The sequence below is a fragment of the Equus asinus genome, chromosome 17 (assembly GCF_041296235.1).
Source record: "Equus asinus isolate D_3611 breed Donkey chromosome 17, EquAss-T2T_v2, whole genome shotgun sequence".
Lineage (NCBI taxonomy): Eukaryota > Metazoa > Chordata > Mammalia > Perissodactyla > Equidae > Equus > Equus asinus.
In genome coordinates this window covers 16,541,988-16,567,693 of record NC_091806.1, presented here as the reverse complement: position 1 = coordinate 16,567,693, position 25,706 = coordinate 16,541,988, and the positions used below count along the sequence as shown (strand labels likewise).

The 25,706-nt window shown below is 35.3% G+C and overlaps 1 protein-coding gene across 1 annotated transcript in view; it reads right to left on the bottom strand.

Moving 5' to 3' along the window:
- LOC139040755 (olfactory receptor 5L1-like) overlaps window positions 1-6,145 on the bottom strand; it is a 37,912-nt gene extending 31,767 nt beyond the window's left edge. The window contains exon 1 of the mRNA XM_070487730.1: window positions 6,060-6,145. The gene's annotated coding sequence lies outside the window, so the exon portion shown is untranslated. The remainder of the gene's footprint in view (window positions 1-6,059) is intronic.
- Between the last annotated feature and the right edge of the window lie 19,561 nt (window positions 6,146-25,706).

The following is a 25,706-nucleotide window of genomic DNA, read 5'->3' as shown; positions in this document are numbered from 1 at the left end:
GAAAGCCATCTGGTCCTGGGGTTTTATTCTTTGGGATGCGTTTGATTGCTGTTTCAATCTCTTTCCTTGTGATTGGTCTGTTCAAATTGTCTGCCTCTTCTTGAGTGAGCTTTCGGAGACTGTAGGAGTCCAAGAATTTATCCATTTCCTCTAGGTTATCCATTCTGTTGGCACATAGTTTTTTGTAGTATTCTCTTATAATCTGTTGTATTTCTGCAGAGTCTGTTGTTATTTCTCCTCGCTCATTTCTGATTTTGTTTATTTGAGCTTTCTCCCTTTTTTTCTCTGGAAGTCTGGCTAGTGGTTTGTCAATTTTATTTATCTTCTCAAAAAACCAGCTCTTTGTCTCATTGATCCTTTCTACTGCCTTTTTCAATAGTATTTATTTCTGCTCTGATTTTTATTATTTCTCTCCTTCTGCTGACTTTGGGCTTCATTTGTTCTTTTTTCTCTAGTTCAGTTAGGTGTGCTTTAAGGTTGCTTATTTGGGATTTCTCTTGTTTGTCAAGATGTGCCTGTATTGCGATGAATTTTCCTCTTAATACAGCTTTTGCTGTATCCCATATGAGTTGGTATGGCATGCTATCATTTTCATTTGTTTCCAGGTATTTTATTATTTCTTCTTTAATTTCTCCAATGATCCATTGCTTGTTCAGTAGTGTGTTTAGTCTCCACATCTTTGTGCCTTTCTCAGCTTTTTTCTTGTAATTAATTTCTAGCCTTATAGCACTATGATCTGAGAAGATGCTTGTTATTATTTCAATTTTTTTAAATTTGTAGAGGTTTGTCTTGTTTCCCAACATATGGTCTATCCTAGAGAATGTTCCATGTGCACTTGACAAGAATGTGTATTCAGCTCCTTCAGGGTGGAGTGATCTATATATGTCTATTAAGTCCAATTGTTTTAGTTTTTCATTCAGCTCCACTATTTCCTTGTTGATTTTCTGTCTGGATGATCTGTCCATTGATGTGAGAGGGGTGGTGAGGTCCCCTACTATGATTGTGTTGTTTTTAACATCTTCCTTTAGGTCTGTTAATAGTTGCTTTATGAATCTTGGTGCTCCTGTGTTGGGTGCATAGATATTTATAAGCGTTATTTCTTCTTGATGAAGTGTCCCTTTGATCATTATATATTGTCCCTCTGTGTCTCTCTTTACCTGTGTTATTTTGAAACCCACTTGGTCTGATATGAGAATTGCAACATCTGCCTTTTTTTCCTTGCTATTTGCTTGAAGTATTGTCCTCCACCCCTTCACCCTGAGTCTGTGTTTGTCCTTGGGGCTGAGGTGTGTTTCCTGGAGGCAAGAAGTTGTTGGATCTTGTTCTTTAATCCATTTTGCCACTCTGTGTCTTTTTATTGCACAGTTCAACCCGTTCACATTGAGAGTGATTATTGATGCATGTGGACTTAATGCTGTCAATCTTTCGCTCATTATCTTGTTTTCCTGTGTTTCTTTTCCTGTGTGCTTTAGACTATCCATTTAATACTGCAATTTCTTATGCTGGGTTTCTTAGATTTTTCCTTATCTATGATTTGTGACTCTGTTCTGTACTTTATTTTAGTGTCTACCTTGAAGTTTGTATTTAGAATCTCGTGTATAATATAGTCTATTCTCTGGTGGTCTCTTACTTACTCGACCAATACTGATTTAGACCCTTTGCTCTTCCCCTCCTAAATAATTATTTTCATTTTTTATTCCAACTTGTCTTATTAACTGGTAGTTAGAGTGCTAAGATCGTCCTTGTTTTGGTAGTTTCCTTATTTTTACCCTAAAGCTATAGTTGAATATTTGCTATCCTGTTCTGGTTCTATCCATCGGTCTCCCTAGTCTGTGGCTTGTGTCCCCTTTCTCCCTTTTTCTCTTTTTTCAAGTATGAGAGCCTTCTTGAGGATTTCTTGTAATGGAGGGCTTTTAGTTACAAATTCCCTTAACCTTTGCTTGTCTGGAAAAGATTTAATTTCTCCCTCATATCTGAAGGAAATTCTTGCTGAATAGAGTATTCTTGGCTGAAGGTTTTTATCCTTTAAAGCTTTGAATATATCACTCCATTCTCTCCTAGCTTGTAGGGTTTCTGTAGAGAAATCGGCTGACAGTCTGATAGGGGCTCCTTTATAGGTTATTCTCTTTTTTTTCCTTACTTCCCTGAGTATTCTTTCCTTATCATTCCTATGTGCCAACTTTACTATTATGTGCCTTGCGGAGGGTCTTTTTACACTGACAAATCTAGGAGATCTAAAACCCTCCTCTACACACATTTCCCCGTTGATCCCTAGATTTGGGAAGTTCTCTTCAATAATTTCGTTAAGCACACTTTCTGCTCCATTTTCCTTTTCCCTATTCTCGGGAATTCCTATGATCCTTATGTTCTTACTCCTCATTGAATCCATTATCTCTCGGAGATTTTCCTCATTTTTTTTAATTCTTAGTTCTCTTTCTTCCTCTGTCTGGCGCCATTCAGCCTGTCTGTCCTCGATTATGCTGATTTGCTCCTCTAGGTTGCCTACACGGGCATTCAGGAAATCCGTATTCTGTTTTATCTGGTCCATTGTGTTTTTCATCTCAAGTAATTCTGTTTGATTCTTCTTTATGATTTCAATCTCTTTTGTGAAGTAACTCCAGAACTCGGCTTGTTTCTCTATCTTTCTCTCTACCTCATTGAGTTTTTTGATTATAGCTGCTCTGAATTCATTATCATTTAGTTTACCTAATTCCAAGTCCTCAGGACTTAATTCTGTGTTTTTATTGTTTTCCTTCTGGTCTGGGGCTTTTATAAATTGCTGGATGGTAGAGGAGCGGTTTTTTCTCATGGTGGTAGAATTCAGTTGCAGTTACAGCCTGTCGCCACTAAATGGGGGTCGGGAGTGGCGTTAGCTCTCCGCCTTGGGGCAAGATGGCTGCGCCCACTGGCTTTGCTGGGGGGGAGTGGCTGTTACGTGCTGGTCTGGGTTCAGATCAGTTCTGTTCTCTGGTCTCCCAAGGCCCTTGATTTATACGGTCCCCACGGACGGAAGCTTTCCCCCCCATCAGCGGGTCTCCACTGAATCAGCGGCAGGAGTCCTGGATGATCCCCTGGTCATGCGGCCCCTCCCCTGCACCTGCCCGACCCGCGCCGCAGCATCGCAGACTCTAGGGGAGGGAGCGATGTTCTCTCCTACCGTTCCAGCGCCTCCAAGGGTGTAAGCAAGGTTATGATCTCCGCCTTCTTGGTAGTGTAGGTCTCTAACGAGCTGGCATTATGTTTATTCTCTGAAATTCAGTTCTTCCAATCTTTTGTTGTATTTTGGAGGGGAGAGAATCCCGGGTCAGCTCACCCCGACATTTTGCTCCGACCCTCTCTATCTGATACATGTTTTGAGAATATTTTCTCCCAGTCTGTGGCTTCTCTTTTTATTTTGTATGAATTTTTCAAAGATTAAAAGTTTTTAATTTTGATGAAGTCCATTTTATCACTTTTTTCTTTTATGATTTGTGCCTTCTTAATGTCCTACTTAAGAAATCTTTTCTTAACTCAGGACACTAAAATTTTCTCTTGTGTTTTCTTTAAGAATTCCTATGGTTTTCTTCCTTTTGGGTTTATACCCTATTATGAATTTCTTTTCCCATATATAGTGTCCTGTAAGAGTTGAGAATTATTTTTCTGCCTATGACACCATTAGTTTAAAAGATTTTCCCTTTGCCCATTGAATTGTTTTGGCAACTTTGACTCAAATCAATTCACCCTGTACATGTAGGTCTATTTCAGGACTCTCTATTCTGTTCTATTGAGCTATATGACTATCTTTTCACCAATAACAGAGTGTCTTGATCACTGTAGCCTGAGAATTAATTCTTCCAACATTGTCTTTCTTTTTTAAATTGCTATGGCTATTCTATATCCTTTGATTTTCGATATAAATTTTAGAATCAGTATGTCAATTCCGATAAAAAAGCCTGCTGTGATTATGACTGGGATTGCACTGAATCTATAGATTGAATTGAGGACAATTCATGTCTTAACAATATTGAATCCCCTGATCCATGAACATAATATATCACTTTATTTCTTTAACCTCTCTCAACAATATCTTGCTGTTTTCATATATATCTTTTGTCCACTTTAGCCCTAATATTCCATATTTTATGCTATTGTATATAAGTATTTTTTTAATTTAAATTTCCAATTGTGTGCGGCTGGTATTTAGAAATACAACTGATCTTTGTGTGTTCGCCTGTATCATATAACATTGCTGAATTCATTTCTTGGTTCTAGCATCTTTTTGTAGGTGGAGAGTACTTAGGATGTTGTAGATAGACAGTCAAGTCATATACATAAGAAGACAGCTTTCTGTCTTCCTTTCCAACATGCATGTTATTTCTTTTTCTTGCTAATAAAACTGGTTGAGAACTCCAGTCTAATGCTTAATAGAAGTAGTGAGGGCCGACATCCTTGCTGGCTCCTGACCTTTGGAGAAAAGCATTCAGCCTTTACAACATTAAATATTATATAAGTTGTAGATTTTTCATAAATGAGCTTTTGTCAGGATAAGAAAGTTTCTTGCTATTCCTAGCTTCTGAGAGATTTTGTCATGAATAGATGCTAGCTTTTGTCAAATCCTTTTTTCTTCATCTACTGAGATAATCATATGGTTTTTTTTCTTCAGTCTGTTAAAACGGTGAATTACACTGAACTCTAAACACTAAACCAATCTTGCAGTCCTACAAAAATCCCACTTGTAAGTGAGATATTATCCTTTATATATACTGAGGATTCAGTTTGCCAAAAATCTGCTACAACTGAGAAATTAAAACTCTGTAAAGCCCTAAAATTCCGGAACATAAAAAAAAGGTCAATATGCATATGAATACCTAACCAGAAGTAATAATTCTAAATAATGTCACATAAATTATAAATATAATTCAACTGAGACATCAGAAGAAAGAACCACCGATAATAACAAACTGCAATAACAGGAAGCAATAGGTTCAAAAAGTTTCATGTACAAACTGTAATGATTGAAGGAGTTTTTCTTAATTTCTCTGGAGGTATGAGGGGTTGTCAGGTGATCTGAGTTCCCTTTTAAAAACGGCTTGTTTATCAGCCTGACATTTTATAGCCCAACGATTATAGCTTAAAAAGCTAGTTATAAATCAAATTATATTCCCACTGGCTTGTATTATAAATGTTTCCTATGTTTACAGTAAAAGTAGTTTTCAAAATTATACACTAAAAGAAAACTATAGTTTAATAATGTATCATTACTACTAACAATAGGTCACACAAAGTTCAAGACTTTACTGAAACCTAAAATTTTAACTTCTATATCTTTGAGACTAGTTCCCTACAGGGCTACAAATTCTTTAATGACAAGACCAGAAAAGCCCTATACTCAAGCATACTGTCTCCATAAGCAATTTTTTTCCACTAAGTATGAATTTCTGCATGCAAATCAAGTCTTATCTTTTTAAAAGCTAATATAAACAATATAATAACAGACAAGAGTTGACATCTGGTACTTACTATGTACCAGGCCCTTCTATGCCCTTTATGTGTTTTATCTCATCTGATTCTCACAGTAACTCTATAAAATAACTGCTGTTGTTACTTACACTTTTCAGATAAGCAAACTGAACAAAGACAGATCACGTAACTTGCTCTAGCTTCACAGCCAGAACCTAGACAATCTGGCCCTGTGTCTGAGCTCTCACATTATATTGCCTAACAACATTAACTTACAAAATATAAGTTATACATTTGTACTGCAAAGACAGCCAGTGCAAAACTAATCTTCTCAAGGGCTTATCTACAGAAACAATAGAAAAACTTTTTGATTTCTACATAAGTTTTCAGCAGACAATTGAGGAAAGACCTTGAAGTGTAAATTGTAACCTATAAAGTTTACTGAAATTTGACAACTCAAAAGGAAGGAAAAAAGCAATTACTAAAGTGAGATTAATGGGTTGACCTTCAAGTTTGACACTGTTTCACACTTGACGGGGCAAGTGCTCCTAAAACAAGCACAGATAATACAGGAAGACCATATCATACATGCTCTGCTTAAAAATCTTTTTGTATTTTACCTTTTGGTTTCGGGGTAAATCTTGAGCATGTGATGGAGGCTTATAATTCAGGACTAATCTTCTAAAGTCCAAAAGATTGAATAATGACTGAAAAAGAACAACAATTTAAGATAACTAAGGGAAAATTCTATTAACAAAACCATAAAAATATGACGGGTCTTAGAGATTTGTTTTTGACAATTATACTGCTTATACACAGAACAGATGCAATTAGCATAAGACTATTTTCTCCCCAAGAAAAAGTCAAATTTCTTATACCTTAACATACTATTCTTGATCATTAACAATATTTATTGTGTTGCAAAGCAGAAAAGTATACATGGACAATGCAAAAATAAAACCCCACACCATATTATATTACTAAAGCTTTCCTTATATTACTACGTGCTTAACAGTTTCCTCAAAATAGAAGATAAACAAATGTAAAGTCTACAACTTTTCAGACACGTTATGTTCACTATGAGTTATCTAGACGTATCAATTCTACAAGGATATAGCACAAATAAACTTATAATAATTTAAATTTATTTAATAATAATATATTGTATATTATATTATAATATATTATTATATTATTTATTATATTATCTGTTATAATATAATGATAAATAATTTATTTTGTAAATAATTCTAATTCATTTAAAATAAACAAATTTATTTATAAATAAATAAATCAGATGCTCAGTGATAGCAGAGCAAAGAAATTACATATTATCTCTGTGCTCAAGGAGACACACAACCTAGAAGGAGACACACATATAATTATAACAATAGAAATATGATTCCAAGATACTCTAATTCAGATCATACAGAGCATAATGAGAGCATATGAAAGACGTCCGTGGGAAGGTTTCCTGGAGCTGTTTTTTAAACTATAACTTATAATCCATTAATGTTATCACGATGAACATGTTTAAAACATGAAGTAAAATGCAATGGAAAACATCAGAACATATCATACACTGTAAATTCACCACAGGATACTGTTTGTAAAATTTTTCTTGTATATATTTTATATACATGTGTACATGTAAAGTGTTTTACAACGTAGACTGTCTTCCTTTCTGAGAATCACAGTTGATAAAGTTTGAAAATCACTGGACAGGAGGCAATGATGTATTAAATCTTAGTAAAGATGGGTTAGCCAACTTGACTAACACATAGATAAAGGTGGCACTACAAATAAAAACAAAGTTTTGTTTAGTAGGTGGGTGTTTGGAAAATTGGCCTAGTATATATAAGAAATAGAGTCAGATATAGATATATAGATATAGATGTGGATTAAAGGCCTAAATATGAAAGGTAAAACCATAAAGCTGATAACAGGAACTGTAGGAAAATATTTTGGTTATCTTGCGATCTGGAAGTATTTCTTAATGCAACAATATGAACATGAGATAATTCATTTATTTATTCATTTAGCAAATATTTATGGAGCACTCACTACATGGCCAGACACAAGGAAGACAGGCAAAAGAGAATAAAATATATTAAGTCTCTGCCCTGATCACAATCTTGTGATTACAAGTTAAAACAATGAGTATAGACATTATAAATCAGAAAAAATGTGAATACAATAATAGTAGACCAAGCTCAGAACCCTAGGGAAAAAGAATCATTTAAAAGCCAGAGGAACGATGAGAAAGACAAAATAAGAATAGTAAGGGAAATGGAGAGTATGAGATCACAGAAGAAAAAGGAGTAGAGAAACCAAGGGCTTTCACATATAGCTGTGTATCAGAATAACAGTGGAGCTTTAAAAGGAACCTGTGCCAGGGGCCTCTCAACAAAGACACAAAGTACCACAGAAGATTCTGAAGCACATCAAAGAATACCGGCAAATTTTAAGAAGGACAAGATGAGCATTACTCTCAAAGGTTGCCACATTCCAGTAAAGTAAGGGCAGGAAAAACAACCTTTGGATTTGTCAATTAGAAAACCATCTTTTCAGTAGAATGGGAGAAGAACAGCAGTAATAAGTACTGAAGAAATGAGATATAAGTAAGGGGGGCAACGTATGGGCTGTTCTTATGAGGAATTTAAATTGGAAAGAGAATATGGACAAATGAGGAGAATCCCAGTCCTATTTCTGTGCTCTGAGTTCCCGCTGGAGAACATTTTCCTGCTTCCTGAACACCCAGTAGAATTTCATCTGGTGTAGGTCTGCTGGTGGTGAATTATTTCACCATCTGCTAAAATCAAAATTGTTCTTACTTCATTTTTGTATATTTTTGCTAGTTCTAGAATTCTATATGGCCAGTTAGTATTTCCAGCACTTTAAAGATCGCATTTCTGTTGGGAAGTCAGCTGTTAGATTTATTTTTGCTCCTTCATAGAGGTGATATATATCTTTTCCAACTGGCTACTTTTAGGATTTTCTCTTTGTCTATAGTTTGTTCCGTTTTATTATGATATGCCTTGTCACAGTATTCTTTATGTCCATACTACTTGATTCCTATTCCTTCCTGAATCTGTAGCTCAATCTCTTTCATTAGGTTTTGAACACTCTCAGTCATTTCTTCAAATATTACTTTTGCCCTATTCTCTTTTTACTCTCCCTTGAACCACAAATACACTATGTTAGTACTATTCACCATGTTCAAAATCTCTTATATGCTCTTATCTGCATTTCATGGCTTTAATCTGAAAATGTTCTTCAGACCAACTGTCTAGCTGACTAATTCTCTCTTCAGCTGTTTCTAATATGCTGCTATAATTCATCCATTGATTTTGTGACTTTGTTATATTTTTCAGTTCTAAAATTTTTATTTTTTTAATAGTTTTTAGTTTTCTATCAAAATTCTCAATCTGAAACAAACACACACATAGATAAGGAGAACAGATTAGCAGTTACCAGAGGAAAAGCGGATAGGGGGCAGGCAAAATGGGTAAAGGGGCACATGTGAATGGTGATGGATAAAAACTAGACTATTGGTGGTGAGCACAATGCAATCTATACAAAAACTGAAATATAATAATGGAAAACCGGAAATTTACACAATGTTAAAAGCCAGTTAGACCTCAATAAAATAAAAAAAAAAAACAAGAAAAAAATCCTCATTCTGGTTTTTAATTCCTTGAGCATATTAATAGTTATTATATCAATTCAATTTTCAGGTTTTCCTGTAGGCATATTTCTATTGCCCATTATTTTCTATTAATTTTTAGACACATCTTATTTGCTGATATGACTGATTACAGCTGATGTGAGTGCTAGACATTATACACGATGAACTGGAGAAAATTCAATGATGATATTATCTTCCAAAAGAATTTACATTTGCTTCTGGCAGAAAGCAAGAGTGAGGCCATTTGCAATCCAAGATCAATTTCATCCAATCAATTCTGAGATGAAGGTGGAATTCAGAAACCATAAAGCACGCTTTATTTTCGGGTCTCAGTTAATCCTAGGTTCCAGCCCTTTATAATTCTAACTGAAAGTCTGAGGTGTTTACTAGGGCTCTAAATCTGTGCAAAACTTTGCTTAGTTTCCCAGCCATTCAGCAACTATTTCTGGAATTGCCTCGAGAATAAAATCAGCCCAAAATGTGAAGCTTACTCTCTGAACCTCTTGTTTTCTCAAAGCTTAGCCTCAAAATTACTCACTGCTTTAGGGTTATGCGATGTCTTCAAAAAGCTGTTTTTGTTTTTGTTTTGTTTTGTTTTGCAGTCCAGGAAAATATCATCAAGAAGCTGGTCTAGAACAACCTAACAAGTTATCACCCGAAGTAGAACTTGTGACCATCACACAAATCATAGAGATTAACTTTTTTAAGTCCAAAACACTCTGTACTCTAAATCACAGTCATAATAGTAGTGGTCAACATATTCCTCCAAAAGGGGTGGGAAAGGGTAAATATCACTACTGCCTAAATTGTGTTTATGATTGATGCACACTGAAAACAAGTATCCTTTCATTCAGTCTAAAGCTAAAATGTGAATTCTGAAGAGCACTTGCCGAAATGGACTTTGCCTAAACTCCTGCTAACAGCAGAGAGCTATGAGAGATGAGAATTCAAACAATTTGTGGAAAACAAAAAGAATAAGGACAAGAGAGCAAAGGAAGACATCAACTGTCTGTAATGGAGGATACCAAGGAGAAGCAAGATAAATTCTCCTTGGTAGATTTAAAAAAAAAATGAAATGGTACCACGTAAGTTTCAAGGTAAGGTAGGGACTAAACGTAGATGGCCTGATTACAAGATGAAAGTCTGGATACAGAGCAATTAAGTCCCTCTGTCCTTCCCAGACCCAGAAGATCAGACAACTACTCCCTCCGTGCGTGGCATACAGAAAGTTTAGTCTTTGGATATAACTGAACTTAAGTGACTGAGGTTCAGGAAAATCAGTCGCAGTGTGTGCCATGGTAGGAGAGGGCATGAGATTCTGGGCTACAAACAGGAGGATTAAGTAAAAACTCGCCAACTGAGCCCCAATCGACCCTTCCCGGATCCCCTTTCTCTAGACCTGCTTCTGGAAAGCCAGCAACAGTGCTTAAAACAAAAAGAATCACAATCCAGTCTGGATTTGAGGCAGGGCAATCTTCTGTGGGAAAGTACTCCCCCAACCCCCCTAAAAATGGATCTAATATGTTCGAGCAAATAAAACATATTATTGATAAGACCATAACAGAGATGTTGGAGCATATAGAAAGTTTTAAGAACAAGTATATAGAAAACAGAAAGGAAAAATAATGGCAATTGACAATTCCAGGAAAACAAAAGATTTCAAAGGGGTAGTCGTAGTAAATCAGTGTAATATGTAAAGTCACAGAAAACATCAACACTACTGACTATTTTTAACTTGTAATATAAGTTATGTTGGGAGATGAAAGGAAAGGCAATTCTAGGTAGCTGAAATGAAAGAGCTAAATCCTCATTCTTCTCAGCAGGAAGGCATGTCATTTAGAAAAATGAGATAGGAGAAACAGCTAGAAGTGGCTGTAGTTGCCTTTAAGGAGTATGATATAGGGAGGATTGAGGCTGATTACTGTTGTTTTTCACTGTAAGCCTTTTATTGCTATGGGGTTTTGGTTTTCTGTTTGAACTATGTACTTACGTTCTTTGATGAAGATTAAAGAGATAAGAGCAAGTAATGTGAATAAACATGTTAAATGATATCTTGAGATTTTTTGAAAACTTGCCACATCTTTTCAATCCCATACAGCATTAGGGTGATAGAAGCAATTAAAGTCTTCAATTCCACCATAAATAATATATGGTCCTTTTTGGTTCATTCACTCACTCATTCAATAATTACTTAAAAGGCTCCTCCAATGTGTCAGACACTGTACTGTATACTGGTATAGAACAATAACCTAGAAGATATGTTCTCTGCCCTCAGGATGCTTGTATTTTAGTCAACCTGTAGTTACATGATTTATGAGTAGGGTGACCATATCCTTCATTATCCAAGGATGAAAGAGGGCTTTATGACTAATTAATAGGCACTAGTGGATCTACAAGAGGAATAAACTGGACTGTACCAGGCAAACTGAGAAGCATGAGCACCTTACTTCTGAGCATCTCAGAAGCATCCAAATAGGAAAGGTGCTAAGGATCATCCTGAGAATCTACGGATTACACTCCAAACTAGAGAGAGAGGAGAATACATACCTCTAAATAACTACCTCACTCACGGATACCCTAGTGGAGAAAGTAGCCCCACTTAGTGCTTTTTACATAAAAATTCATTTGAACAGGATTAAAACAGTCCTGACTAGATAAGGGGTCGATGCTCAATCTAAAGACAGTCAGGCTAATATTGCTAGCATCCAAAAGACTATTTAAGCTATTCTCTGTAAAATCTTCTCTTTGCCTCTTATAATCCCTTTCTGATACTCTACCACTTTTCTCCCAAATTATCGGTCCCAATAGCTAAAAGAACAAGTACAATAAAGCTCTACCTTTTGTAGCCTACTCCCACTACCTACTCCAAAGTTAGCAGTTTATAATCTCAGTAACCTTCTATAATTGGTAGATATACTTAGAAGGAAAAGAATCCCAGTTGCTTCCTACAAGTCCTGCCAACTAAGTAAATTCCATCCCTGAGAAATTTTGTAATTGAAACTTTACAGTACATTTACGTCACAGTTTGAACAAGCTCCAACTCACTTTGGAAAATATAATAAAACACTTCCAACACTAATACAGACTTCCTGCCCAACTTTTCTTTCATAAGTGAGAAGTTCCAATTATGATGATAAACTGTTATAGCTCAGATTATGTCTATGGAATTAAGGAATAATGTCAGAAAATGAAAAAACAAAAAGTTTTTATTACTAGAGATGAAAATAAAAAACTACTTAGAATAATTATAGTAAGGAAAAAAAAAAAACCACGAAGTGATCTTCAGACAAATTTTTTCCCGTCCACAATTTTCCAAAATTTGACGCTTAACATTTTTTTCCAAATCCCCAAGTCAATATCTTAATAATTCACTATAACTCAAATTTTTTAAGGTTAGAGGTTACTTCTCCTAGGTGTCTAAATCTCTCCAAAAGAAAAAATAAGTAATTCCGAAAACCTTATACTTGCCTATGTTAGGAGTGTGGTAAAGCCATGCTACCAGTTAAGTAGCCACTAATCTAAGATAAAACTTAAAAATTAGTAAAATTACTTCAAATTTTGAAAACAAGCGATTTTTCTAGTTCATTCTGCTCTCTACCAAAAAACACCAAAAATTTGAAATGTAAAGCAAAATCTAAGGTCAGCAAATAACACTTAAGATAGAAATAGATAAACAACTGATTCAAATTTGAATTAAGATATGAGAGGAGTTTAACCTATGAAAATGATAGGTTATGATCCCCATACCTATTATTAGTAATTTAGTTATCATTTCAAACAGGCCTCTTACAATACGCTGTGGAAAAATAAAGAACTCCTCTTCTAACAAACAAATATTGATTATTTCCAAGTACTTTCTTTCTTCTTAAAGTTTTCTAAGAGAAGCGTCTAATCAATGAGCCTCACTTATTGGCCATAATAGCGCAGAGATAGCATCCACTTGTCCAAATAGAGGCAGCGAAGCATATTCATGAACACTCAGATCACAGCCTTCATAGTGAGCTTCATATTTTAAAATGATGTCTAAATTATAAAATTTAGATTGGACAGTGAAATGTAAAACCCCTTACTAATAGTGCAAGTAAAGTAAAGCAAGATAGCCTATCAGGAAGATCGAAGAGACTCTAAGATAGCAAAGAAAATGTTAGATATTGTTGGGATGTAAGTGAATAATTCATGTGTAATCAAGCCTAGGAACAAAGCTATTATTACAGATTTAGGTTAATCCAGGTATTCCTTAATATTTCAATAGCTTGGAAAAGAAATATACATACATACTACATGCTAACTAGTGTTTACCATAGTATATTGAAGAGTGAGGCATAAATCCAGAAAGCTAAAGGAATTCAAATTGCATGGTATCATGTGCCAGAAGCAAAAAAAGTGGGGGAAAAGGTTGAAATTTATTACACTGAAGTGGAAAAAATGGTAAAATTACAAATTAATATCCTACAGAACACAATTAACCTTATAGAAAATGAACTACATAACCAAGTTAGCTGCTTTAATATCACATGAAAATTTACACTGTCATACATACAGGTTTGGAAAACTACAAATGAAGAGATATTTTTAATATAAAAAGAAGTGGCATAGACATCCAATGATTTTATTATTGATTGATTGATTGATTGATTGATTTTGAGGAAGGTTAGCCCTGAGCTAACTACTGCCAATCCTTCTCTTTTTGCTGAGGAAGGCTGACATCCATGCCCATCTTCTTCTACTTTACATGTGGGACGCCTACCACAGCATGGCTTTTGCCAAGTGGTGCCATGTCTGCACCCGGGATCCAAACCGGCGAAGCCTGGGCCGCCGAGAAGCAGAACATGCGCGCTTAACCATTGTGCCACTGGGCCGGCCCCTACATCTTAATGATTTAAAAAGTACTCATCAGGAACACTAATTAATAAGCTACAATTCTACTGTATTAGCAAAATAAACATAAATATTAATTTTCCTAAAGGGTTATTATTCATAGATTAAGGAGATTGTTAAGGTTTTGCAATCTAATAACATTATTAATGTCTAACTGAGAATGGTAAAGAATTATGACAATAGTCATCACATAAAAGAGTAAGAAAAAAAAGAAAAGAAAATTAGTTAAAATTGAGAAGAGGACAGATATCTATGCATACAAAGATTTTTCATTTTAGAATAAGGGGCTCAAAAAACATTCCATTAAGGGCTTCCCAAGTTAGAAGGAACATGTGTTATTCTTGATTCATCAATATTTATTCTTTACATCATTTTCACCTATACATTGAGAATTATCTGCCAATCTATACCCTCCTCAAATGAAATGCTTCCTTGTATTAAAAATAGTATTTAAATGACTATAATTCTATGAATAACACTTTCCATTATATACAAATAAATCTAATCACAAAAAAAGCAGTTCTAATTTCACATCTTGGTTACATCCTTCCCTTAATTTGCAAGACATACAAAAATATTTTCTTTACATTCTGACAACAATTCTTAGCCGGGAAAGAGGAGAAATTAATTCAAAATAATTTCAAATAAAGCACAGATAGTACTCTAGTGTTAAAACTCCATACCGGGAGAAGGAACAGAGTGGGGTGGGGAATACTGCAATCCCCAAACTAGTTTATTAGATAGAAAGGCATATTAAAACTTAGCCTGCAGTTATGTTTCAAGTATACAACTTAAAAGAAACACAACCCCAAGCCAGTTTCTATTGCTATCGTGCCCACCAAATCAGATCTGCAAAAAGACCCTTACCTGAATAACAGCACTAAACCAGCAAGTATTACCCACATTCTTTAGTCCAACAGGAGCTTTGTCCTGCCTTTTTCTATCGTAAGGGTTTCGAGAATCCCTCCAAACCTCCGTAGGTGTCCTCTTCAAACAGGCTTTATTTTCCGCTATGCTGGCTTCAAGAACTCTTAAGCCATGGGGAGAAAATGATGAAAAAAAAAAATAAAGTATTAATCTAGTGCCGTACCCTAGGAAATAGCATATCACAAACTAACTATTTTAATTACTTAAGCTCTGGATAACGTATTTGAGGAAGTAATATTTAATGCCAACTTTACTCAAGTAGAGGTTAGCTTTCTTTAAGAATATAGCAGCGGCAATGCCAACAGATCAAGAGACATGCAGTTTTCCTCAGAAAAATGAAATTTCAAACACAAAAAGACAATGTTACATAATATAGAAAGTATGTTAAATTATGTCAACCAATTACAAGTTTAGTACCAGGAATATAGCACCTAGACAAGTTTTCTGAGTAATCACTTTATTAAAGTATATATTTAAAATATAACATAATGACTCGTTTTTATAACAATTACTTTGAGTCATCAAGAAAACATCAAAAACTGGGCAAACTACACTTTTACTCCTCTGACCATTAATTTCCTTGCCTATAAAAAATGTTAAATAACGTAAACTCTGGGATTCTTTTCAGTTCTAGATATCTATGACTCTATGACAGTTAAATAAAGGCAGAGAATACTTAGTGTTCACTTCTTCACCCAAAAGTTTGCCTAGCGAAAAATCTAGTGAAACAAATATCTACACGTCAGAATAATAAAAGGCTAACCTCCTGAAAATAAACTCAGCCTACAGAATATCTTAAATATATCTAAACGCAGCAAGAGTAATGCTACTTTGCTCAATGACGTTTTTCTTGCTCTTAAGCAAGAAATTACATGCTGGAAAACTGCCTGCTCAAGACATGTGTTACTTAGTGTTCTAAATAAGCCTTAAGTAATATTCAGGTGTCTTAACCCATTTTATGTTAATTACAAAAACCTCAGCAAGAATGAGTTTTTCCAATTTTTTGGCTTCCTGAGATAATCTCATTCATGCTACATCATCTTTATGCTCAAGATTTTGCCCGACTAGATCAATGTCAAAATAATATAGCTATGTTTCTTAATGATGGGGAAAAAGTGAATTGTTGTATTAGCTCTCACTGCAGTATTTGCAACATGACATTAGACACAATGTAATAGGACTCCAAATCATCATTACTTAAAATAACTTATGTGAAAATAGAATAAAGTCTTTCTTTGGGACACAACGAAACCACATACTAAAAGAAAGTAAGTAACAACAACAGTTGTTAAAATGTAAAGGTCAAAGTAACCTTATATACTTAAAAATAAACAGGTTACACCTCTGTCACTTTTAAGTGTGATCCATCATTAGCAGCAGTATTCTCTGCCCCAAAACTAACTCTCACATGCGCCCTCCACCCCTGGGCTTTTTCTCTTAAACTATTTACTACTAAAGTATACCAGAATTTCTTGGAAGGTATTTAGGTAGATAAATTGGGTCAGAAGAAAATCAGAATTTATCTAGAACATCCCACTGTGGCCAGAAAGCAAGTTTTCAAGAACCTAAGGGAAGATAAAAAGTCAGAGCCAACTTGAGAGGCTTCCTACTGTTCAACTGCACAGTTCAGGATAATACAAAACAATAGCAATAATACAGTGGATTATGTACAAAGCAACTAGGTTATGCTCAAAAGAGAAAAGTTAACAGTATGCAAAACGTATATGTAACACAAAGACTGCTGTATATAGAAAGGTATATTTAATTTCTTATTGACTTTCACAAACGGGAGTGTTTTCATTTGAAAGTTTTGTTCCTTTTGTAATGCACATGTACATTTAGAAGTTTAAATAAAGGGATCTTATTTGTATCTTGGCAATTCAAGATGAATGAACAAAAACAAGCAATGAGTTCTGGGGGAAGAAGCAACAATACCACAAACAGGAAAGAAGAATTAGTGCCAGAGGTCATACACAAGAGAGAGAAGAGGCATCCGGCAATTGACCAGCACCTGCGGGCATGTACAATCACCATTTAAAAGGAGGATTCTACAACATACTGTAAAAGTATAAACTGGTCAAAAGTCTAGGAAAACTACACTCAATCCTGAATCTCCTGGTGGATAAACCTCTACCATTACATATTTTTAACCTACTATTATAATAAAATACCACTAAGAAATGAACCCTTAATAATGTCAACAGACCAGATCACATCCATCATAACGACCAGGCAATGGGTCACATAGACATTTGTTATGAAAAACATGAGAATACCTAATTTCTACAAAATACACCCAATCTGCAAAAATTAAAATGCATATATGAGTCACACGAAGTAATAACAAAAGGAAATTCAGCCTCAAGACCAGATTGACTTAAACTAGGTCTCATATTGCCCACAAATGTCAACGACCCAACCCAAATCTACAATCCAGACTGCCCTGAGATAATGATATTCTTCTTATTCTAGATCTGGTTAAGATTACTAAAATCCAGGAAGGTTTTTTTTAATGTTTTGATGCAATCAATTCCCTCACCCTCCTTTTCTGCCCCCTCCTACACAGAAAATACACCTCTTGATTTGTATGTTTACACACAAATTTGTACGTTAAACATTACATTAATGGCATGAGCTAACTTACGTCAACTTTTTGGTTCCCTTGCCTAATCTCTCCCCGTAGGACTGGGAGAACGTATGGCCTCAAATGTACTTCCTAGGACCAAGTAGCTTGCCTGTACTGTTTGTTATACTATTCCTCAAAGCAAGTGGGAAGGGAAAGAAGGTCAAGGATATAAATTGAAGATACCATCTCCCCAGCATTCCTATGTACCCTTTTTTACAGAGGTAAAATTAGGTACAAACTGTAATAACTGTTTGATTAGGACTCAAGAGATACATGCTCATTGCTGCTCAAAGTTACCTAAGATACAAAAATAAAAGAATATCCATTTCCTAAATTATATTTTGTGTGTATTATGTGTACATATATATAATTATTCATATAACTCAATTCTGTCATATGGTAAATATCATTCATTATCACAAAAGTATAGGTGTTCAAGAAATAGGTTTATTATAAATTCCTTAGCCACACCATATGGTGAAATTATGGTACTAAAAGACAGTGGATGAAAGAATGCCATGACTTTGTGATCTCCTTGATTTAGAGCTTACAACTCATTCAGTTTTGTATCACCAGGGACTTACAACATGCTTCAGTGGGTTTCCTCCTACCGCCTCCTCCAGGATCATGAAGGACTTTACAAACACATCTATTACACTGCACCAAAAATATTTATTAATTACTCAGTCTCTCCCATTAGCATGTGGAGGGTAGAAACACACATCTGTTTCTTCGCTAGAGCTTACATGATAAATATAGGGGCTAAACGAGTGTTTAAAGTAAATGGATGATTAAGATGTTAGATGATGCTATACCTCTCTTATTTTTTAGCTAAAGCCCATCTCCAGCTAAATATTACTCTATTCCCAAGCCCTTGACCCCTTCTATAGTCCAGTACTGGTTTAATGAACATAAACTTTCTATAACGCCAATTTCTACATAAGGGTCCCTTCCCTGGACTCACCAGACTAAAGCCAGTGATACCAGCCAGGCTTTAAACTAGTAAAGAGTATGCAAGAACTATATTCTAGGCATTAAAGCTGCCAGGAGAGAGAGAGAAAAAAAGGAAAAACAAAAAACAATGCAAATCTCAGAGAGCTCAGAAACAGCTCATAACAAAATGCCCAGAGAGGCAACCCCAAAAGCCACAATCAAAAACCAAACCCCCTACACATCACCTGCTTTCTTATCTTCCCAACACTGGTCATGACCATGGCATTCAGCAATAGAAAAAGACGACAAAATGTTTTGTGTCTCTTTTTCTCCCATACTGAATGTTCAGAGAACTTAGGGTAAATGTTCACCTTCCCAGTGAAATTTTATTGCAGTGATTGGGGGGGGGGGAGGGTTTGCTTGTTTTACTTTGTTTTGTACTGTTATTTAAACCGAATTATAGCAGTAATCTTGAAAACATTCCACTTTAGATTATCTAAGTCCATTTTGGGGAAGCAGCATACTCACTGGAAAACAAGCATTATCATTTAAGCTGTATAGATCATCCAAAAAGAAAAGAAAAAAGCAGGAAGTGAGGGAGAGAAGGAGAGAAAGAGAGTGGAGGGAATCATCTTGTTGACTGCCTTCAAAAAAACCTATTGCGGGACCTGGCCTGGGGCTGAGCGGTTAAGTTCCCGCGCTCCACTTTAGCAGCCCAGGGTTTCGCCAGTTCGGATCCTGGGCAAGGACACGGCACCACTCATCAGGCCATGCTGAGACGGTGTCCCACATGCCACAACTAGAATATACAACCATGCACTAGAGGTTTTGGGGGAAGGAAAAAAAGATTGGCAACAGATGTTGGCACAGGTGCCAGTCTTAAAAGAAAAAAAAAAAACCTATTGGTATTTTGATTAGATCACACTAAACTCTAAGTCAATTTAAGGAGAACTGATCAGTTTTACAACGTTCGGTCCTCCAATTTGTGAAATAGACTATATTTCCAATCATTACATATTCATTAATGTGTCTCAATGATATTTAACAATTTTCTTGGAGTATTTGCACATTTCTTATTAGATTTATTCCTGGTCTTTAATAGTTTTATGTGTTTTAAATGGTAGCTTTTAAAATTTCACTTTCTCATTCTTTCTTATGCATAGAAATATAATTTTTTTATATTGATTATTAATCAACATAGCTAAATATTCTTTTTTTCTTGGTAGGAGTACTTTAGGGATAATTTACATATAATAAGATATAGAAATCTTAAATGGACAGCTCATACACCCATGTGACCACCACAGACGAAAATATAGAAAATTTCCATTATTCCAGCAAAGCCTCTCATGCCCTTTTTCAGCCAACAGTGCCGTCTTCTCCATCCCTCAATAATCACCATCCTGACTTCTATCACCATAAACTAGTTCTGCCCGTCCTTAAACATCACGTAAACGGAATCACACAGCAGTTACTCTTTTATGTCAAGTTTCTTTCACTCAGCATTTTGCTTTGAGGATTCCTCCACATTTTTGCCAGTACCAGGAAAATGTTTTCCATTATATTGCTTACTATTCCATTGTGTGAATATACCACCCATTGTTTACTATTCTGTTCTTATATTTGGTCGCTCAGTTTTTAGTTATTATGAATAAAGCTACTCTACACTCCTTTCTCAAGGGTCCACACCTAGGAGTGGAAATGCTAAGTCCTAGCACAGTATGTGTTGAAATTCATTAGAAATTCCCAGTTTCCCAAAGTGGTTATGCCATTATTCATTCCTACCAACAGTCTATGACAGTTCCAGTTGCTCTACATGCTCAACACTTGGTATTGTCAGTCTTTTTAACTTTAGCCATTGTGATGGATATACAGCGGTGCCTGTTCTCTAATGAGATGACTTTCGAGCTTGCACTACCCAGATCGCCACCATTGCTTCAATCTATCATCACATCCACCACAGCAACATGTCCACAATCATATACTAAGTACCATTTAAGGGACTCTCTGTTTCTAACATAGAAGCTACCACTGCATGTCAGACATGTGACTCCTGCCAAAAGTTGACCTGTTTCTCTCATGGTGAAGGAGGCCACATTGCATGGGGTGTGGCTGCCCACTCCTGGCAGACTGACTATATCAAACCTTTGAACAGCCCCCTCCTGCCCCAATCCTTCTTAGGACTATCAGTGGTACTTCAGTGTTGTTGACACTTTTTCAAGTGACACTCGTGCTGTTCCAGTCTGATCAGGCAACTCTGGCCCTTAGAACTAATATGCTTCATATTTTCAACCATTCCAGACCACTTGTAATCTGACACTGGTGTACCTCTTACCATAAAAAACACTCAAAAAGGAATGATAGTCAAAGCAGTCAATGGACCTCCTATGCTCCCTATCATCCAGACAACTGGTATTGTTGAGCATTAGAATTCTCCTCATAAATCAACTTTAAAAAGGCTGTAATTGCCTCCCTCACTTACTCCTGTTCCACACATATTCTTAGGGAAGCTCCCCCTCACAGCTGCTTCCCAGGTAATGATCAGAATGAAAATGAGAGGAGTTATGGAGACCAACTTAAAAATTCAGAATTCTACCCTAACCATTCCTGGATATGATGCTCTTTTCTTTCTCCAAAGGGCAACTCTAGGCCGTCCTGGTTGGTAAACCCTCCAGGAGGCTCCCAGACTTAACTCCAGTTCAGATACCTGGATTTCTGTGTTGAACTGAGTGGTCTTAGAATGCAAAGATAACCACTATTTGGTTGAGTACACTGCTCACCTAGTTCCCCTACAGTGGCAAAGTGGGAGGCACAACGAGTCCATGTTAATTTTATAAAAATGTCTTTGTTCCTCTTGTACCTGCCCTTCTGGAGGAAAAGTCAGGTACAAGTAGGAAATTACTGGGAAAAAAGGTAAAATTACTGGGACACACAGATTTTGTGGCAGGGGAGGCAATAGAAGCACCCCACGTCTAGGGGTGTAGGAAACATGGAAACAGGAGGGATAGTAATAATCTTTGTCTTTCAGAACTGCCCTTGAAACCTTAGTCACAAAGAAAAGTGCCTTGGTGAGACTACCCCACACAGTTTCAGAGTATAAAATTCTGGCAGTTATTTTCTTTCCATTCATTTTTGAAAACCATTTTATTATTTTCATGCGTCTTATTGCTGCGTCAATTTGTTTCATTTGTCACTAACTTTAGGATAATTCCACCTTTCTTCTCTGAAAACTTTTAAGATTTTCTTAGTCTTTTCCTTTTTTCCTTCTTTTCTGCTGTGGAAGATTCACCCTGGGCTAAAGTCTGTCGCCAATCTTCTTCTTTTTGTATGTAAGCCTCCACCACAGCATGGCCACTGACAGAGGAGTGATGTAGGTTCACAGCTGGGAACTGAACTCAGGCCGCCACAGAGGAGCACACCAAAATTAGCCCCTAGGCCACCAGGGCTGGCCCAAGATTTTCTCAGTCTTAAGTGCTCTGGACTAACACTATAATGAATCTGCGTAACGGTTTCTTTTAATTTTCCTGACTGCGATTTGTTGGGCCTCATGAAATTACAGGTTATCTTTTCACTTCTGAAAAATTCTCAGTGATTCTCTCTTTAAATTTTGCCTAACCCACTCTCTCCTCTCCGCGTGTGTAACACCAATTAATGTGTGTTAGACCTACTCACTTTCTTCTCCATATTTTCCATCCTTTTAGCTGTCTTAGAAGTTGGATAATTTCTCCTCACATATCTTCCAGTCTACTAATATGTCCTTTAACTACATCCAATCTGCTATTAAACCTAGGTCCTGTACATTTTTTTTTACTACAGTAATTCTGGTTTTCATTTTCAGAATATATTTTCAGTTCTTTTTCAAATTCGTCAGGGCATATTTTCAAGCATTTCTTGTCTCCTTTAAAAGCTAAAGTATAGTTCTATCGATCACCATATCTAAACACATGAGTGCATTTTTGCTGCCTATTATTTTTGCTGATTCTCACAGTGACTTTTTTCCAATTATGCTTGGTAATTTTGACTAGTGGAACTTGCAGAACTTCTAAAGTTACTGAAGGGGATTCTTTGAGGCCAAGGATAAAGACAACTTCCTAGAGAGAGAACGCATTTTTGATTCTGCCAGGACCTATGGACAACACAAATCCAACACCATTTAAAACTAAATTCCCAAGTCGGTATTTATTGGACCATTGAAGTGACACAAATTAGCTGCAAAACATGGTACAACTTCTCAGGGGCAAGTCTCATCACCTCCAACAGCACCCTTCAGAGCCAAGGTAACCATCTTTGCAGTGCTCTAGGAGTTCTGAAAGACGGGGATACTTCTGATTTACCCTTATTGTGAATATGTCACCCTTTGACAAACAACTTAATAAGGGGCAAGATCTCCTATTAAAGATCCTTACCATACACAATGTTCTTTGACTTATTTCTTCCACGTTCAACAAGGATATCATAACTGAAGTTTATACACATAAGCCAATTTATATACAAGCAAATATTATCATGTCAAAAACTGACTTTCAGTGTGCTGAACTTACTTCTTTGGGTTCCTGCTTTCACCCTGATTTCAGTAAAATTTTACAATATTTTATATCCAACAGAAACAACACAAAATTCTGGTTGCTTCCACTAGAAAATGTGTCTTAGTCTACTATATTTCTTGAAATAGTTGGAGATGTGTTTTTTGTAACGGTTTTAACTAGAACCTAGCCCTACCTTCTATCCAGCTAGTTCAAAGTCATTTCACGAGGCAAGCCATTTTCACAAGAAATATGCCAGAGACACAAACCAGTCCCAATGTAGCTCATTAGTAAATTTCAACTAACCATACTCTACTTGTTCTCTATCTAAGCAATGACAACCAAGAGATAACTATAATATAATACATCCAATGCAGACATTAAGGAGTAATTATATTAAGAATTACACTTCCAAGATGTTCAACATAAAAAATTTTACCATGAAATTTATGAATGCCTAAACACAGGATTGTAAGATATAAAAAATAGGCTTTATCTCATCTAATTATACATAATAATGTAGTATTACAATTGTGTGAATTCATATTAAAGTATATCTATTGAAATATAACCACAGTCAGATGATTCTAGGATTTTCTTTTGGCAAGATTTTGTCATATGAACTTGGGTAACGAACAAGTAGTTAAATTTACTTTTAAGCATGACATATAATTTGCATCATTTTCCCTTTCGAATTTAGACTTCCAAGCCTTAATAAAACCCATAGAAACAAACACATCTTTGCTAAATGTTTAGCTAGAATCCTGACATTTCCTTTTTACTGATACAATGTGATTTACATATGTGCTTATTAACTGCCTATTTTGCATTTGACACTGTTAACTGTAAATTATAAAACTTACACATAACAAAAAAATAACATTTAGCAACAGTAAATTAATATGACTTTTTACTTCTACAGAGTATAATTTTATGTAAAATTTTACAGCATATTACACTATGCCAAATCTCTGTAAGGTTATCTACAATAAAAGTATTTATAAAATATATACTATTTTAAAAGTACATTAAAATGTAAAAGACCAAGAATAAAAAAGAGCAGTATCTTATTTTCTTTTCCATTTGGACAAAGATAAGTATCTAAAACAATATATAACATATACATTGAACTTAGTAACAGATTAGGAATAGTTTTAATCCCTTAACTTTTAAGTTATTTCTACTGTTTATTATCTAATTAATTAGTACATGTTCTTTTAATGAGAAAACACATAATATAAAACTACTGATACCATTTGGTATATAAGCTTCCAGAGTTTTTAAAATTTATATACTACTATAAATTCATAAAAAGTACACTCTTTAAAATAATATTTGTAACACAGTATATATTCTGTTTTATAACCTCTTTTTTACATAATAGATCATTCCCCTTAAATATGAAATCCAACTCATGGATTTCATGATTCAAATATTTCTCAACAAAGCTGAAGTACTGTCAAGTTTTATAATATTCAAGATAATTATTTCATTCCAATCTATTTCTTTAAGACAAAACCTAATTTTATAATTTCTCCAAATCCTTTACAAAATAAGCCTAACTAAAATGTCTAAAGATAGTTTATGTATTTTTGGCTTTCATTTAAAATTACTGGTGTTAAATACTATTAACTGCAATGAAAGAGAATAATGAATTTTAATTGTCTTTCCATCTTAAAATAACGTCTTAAAAAGTACTTTCCGAAGTATCATTTAAAAACATTAAAAAGTATTACTAATAAAAATTATGTGCCTTTGCTAAACATAGCATTTTGAGACAACTCCTACAATACAGTAATCTCAGATTACTTAGAAAGACATATACTATTGATACTGTGCCAAGGGAAATTATGTGAGGAAGCTGGCACATTCTGCTACCAAACAACTCTGCTACAGAGAAAAGAACACTGGAGTCATAAGACCCATCTTAGCTGTGTACCTTTGGAAAATCATTTAACCTCTTAAAAGATATAGTTCTTCTTCAGTAAGACAGAGTTATCACTGCTTGCAAAGAGTTGTTTAGAAGATTACACAGTCATGCGTCACTTAACGACAGGGATACATTCTGAAAAATGCATCATTAGGTGATTTCGCCATCGTGTGAGCATCCTAGACAGTACTTACACAAACCTAGATGGTATAGCCTCCTACACACCTAGGGTATATGGTACTAATCTGATGGGACCACCATCATATATGCGGTCCATCACTGACCACAATTTCATTATGCAGCACATGACTGCAGCTAGTTATAATTTAAGGTTTTTTTTAGTCAACATTCTTTTGTGATAAAATCAAATTTATTTATTTGATCCTTCAGTAGATCAAATTGCTTTAAACTAAAAAGTTTTCCTTATTAAATCAAAAGATGCATTTTATCACATCTCTTAGAATCTTGCCTAATTCTTTAAAAAAAAAAAAAAAACCCCTATAAACATACTACCATATTATAGATCAGAGGTTGGTAAACTGCAGCCCATGGACCAAATCCAGCTGGCAGCCTATTTTTGTAAATCAGGATTTACTGGACCACAGCCACACTCATTAAATAATGTATTATCTATAACTGCTTTTATACTACAACACCAGACTGAGTAACTGCAACAGAAACCATATGGTCAACAAAGCCTAAAATATTTACCATTGGCCTTTTACAGGAAAATGTTTGCAGACGCCTTCTATAAACGACTAT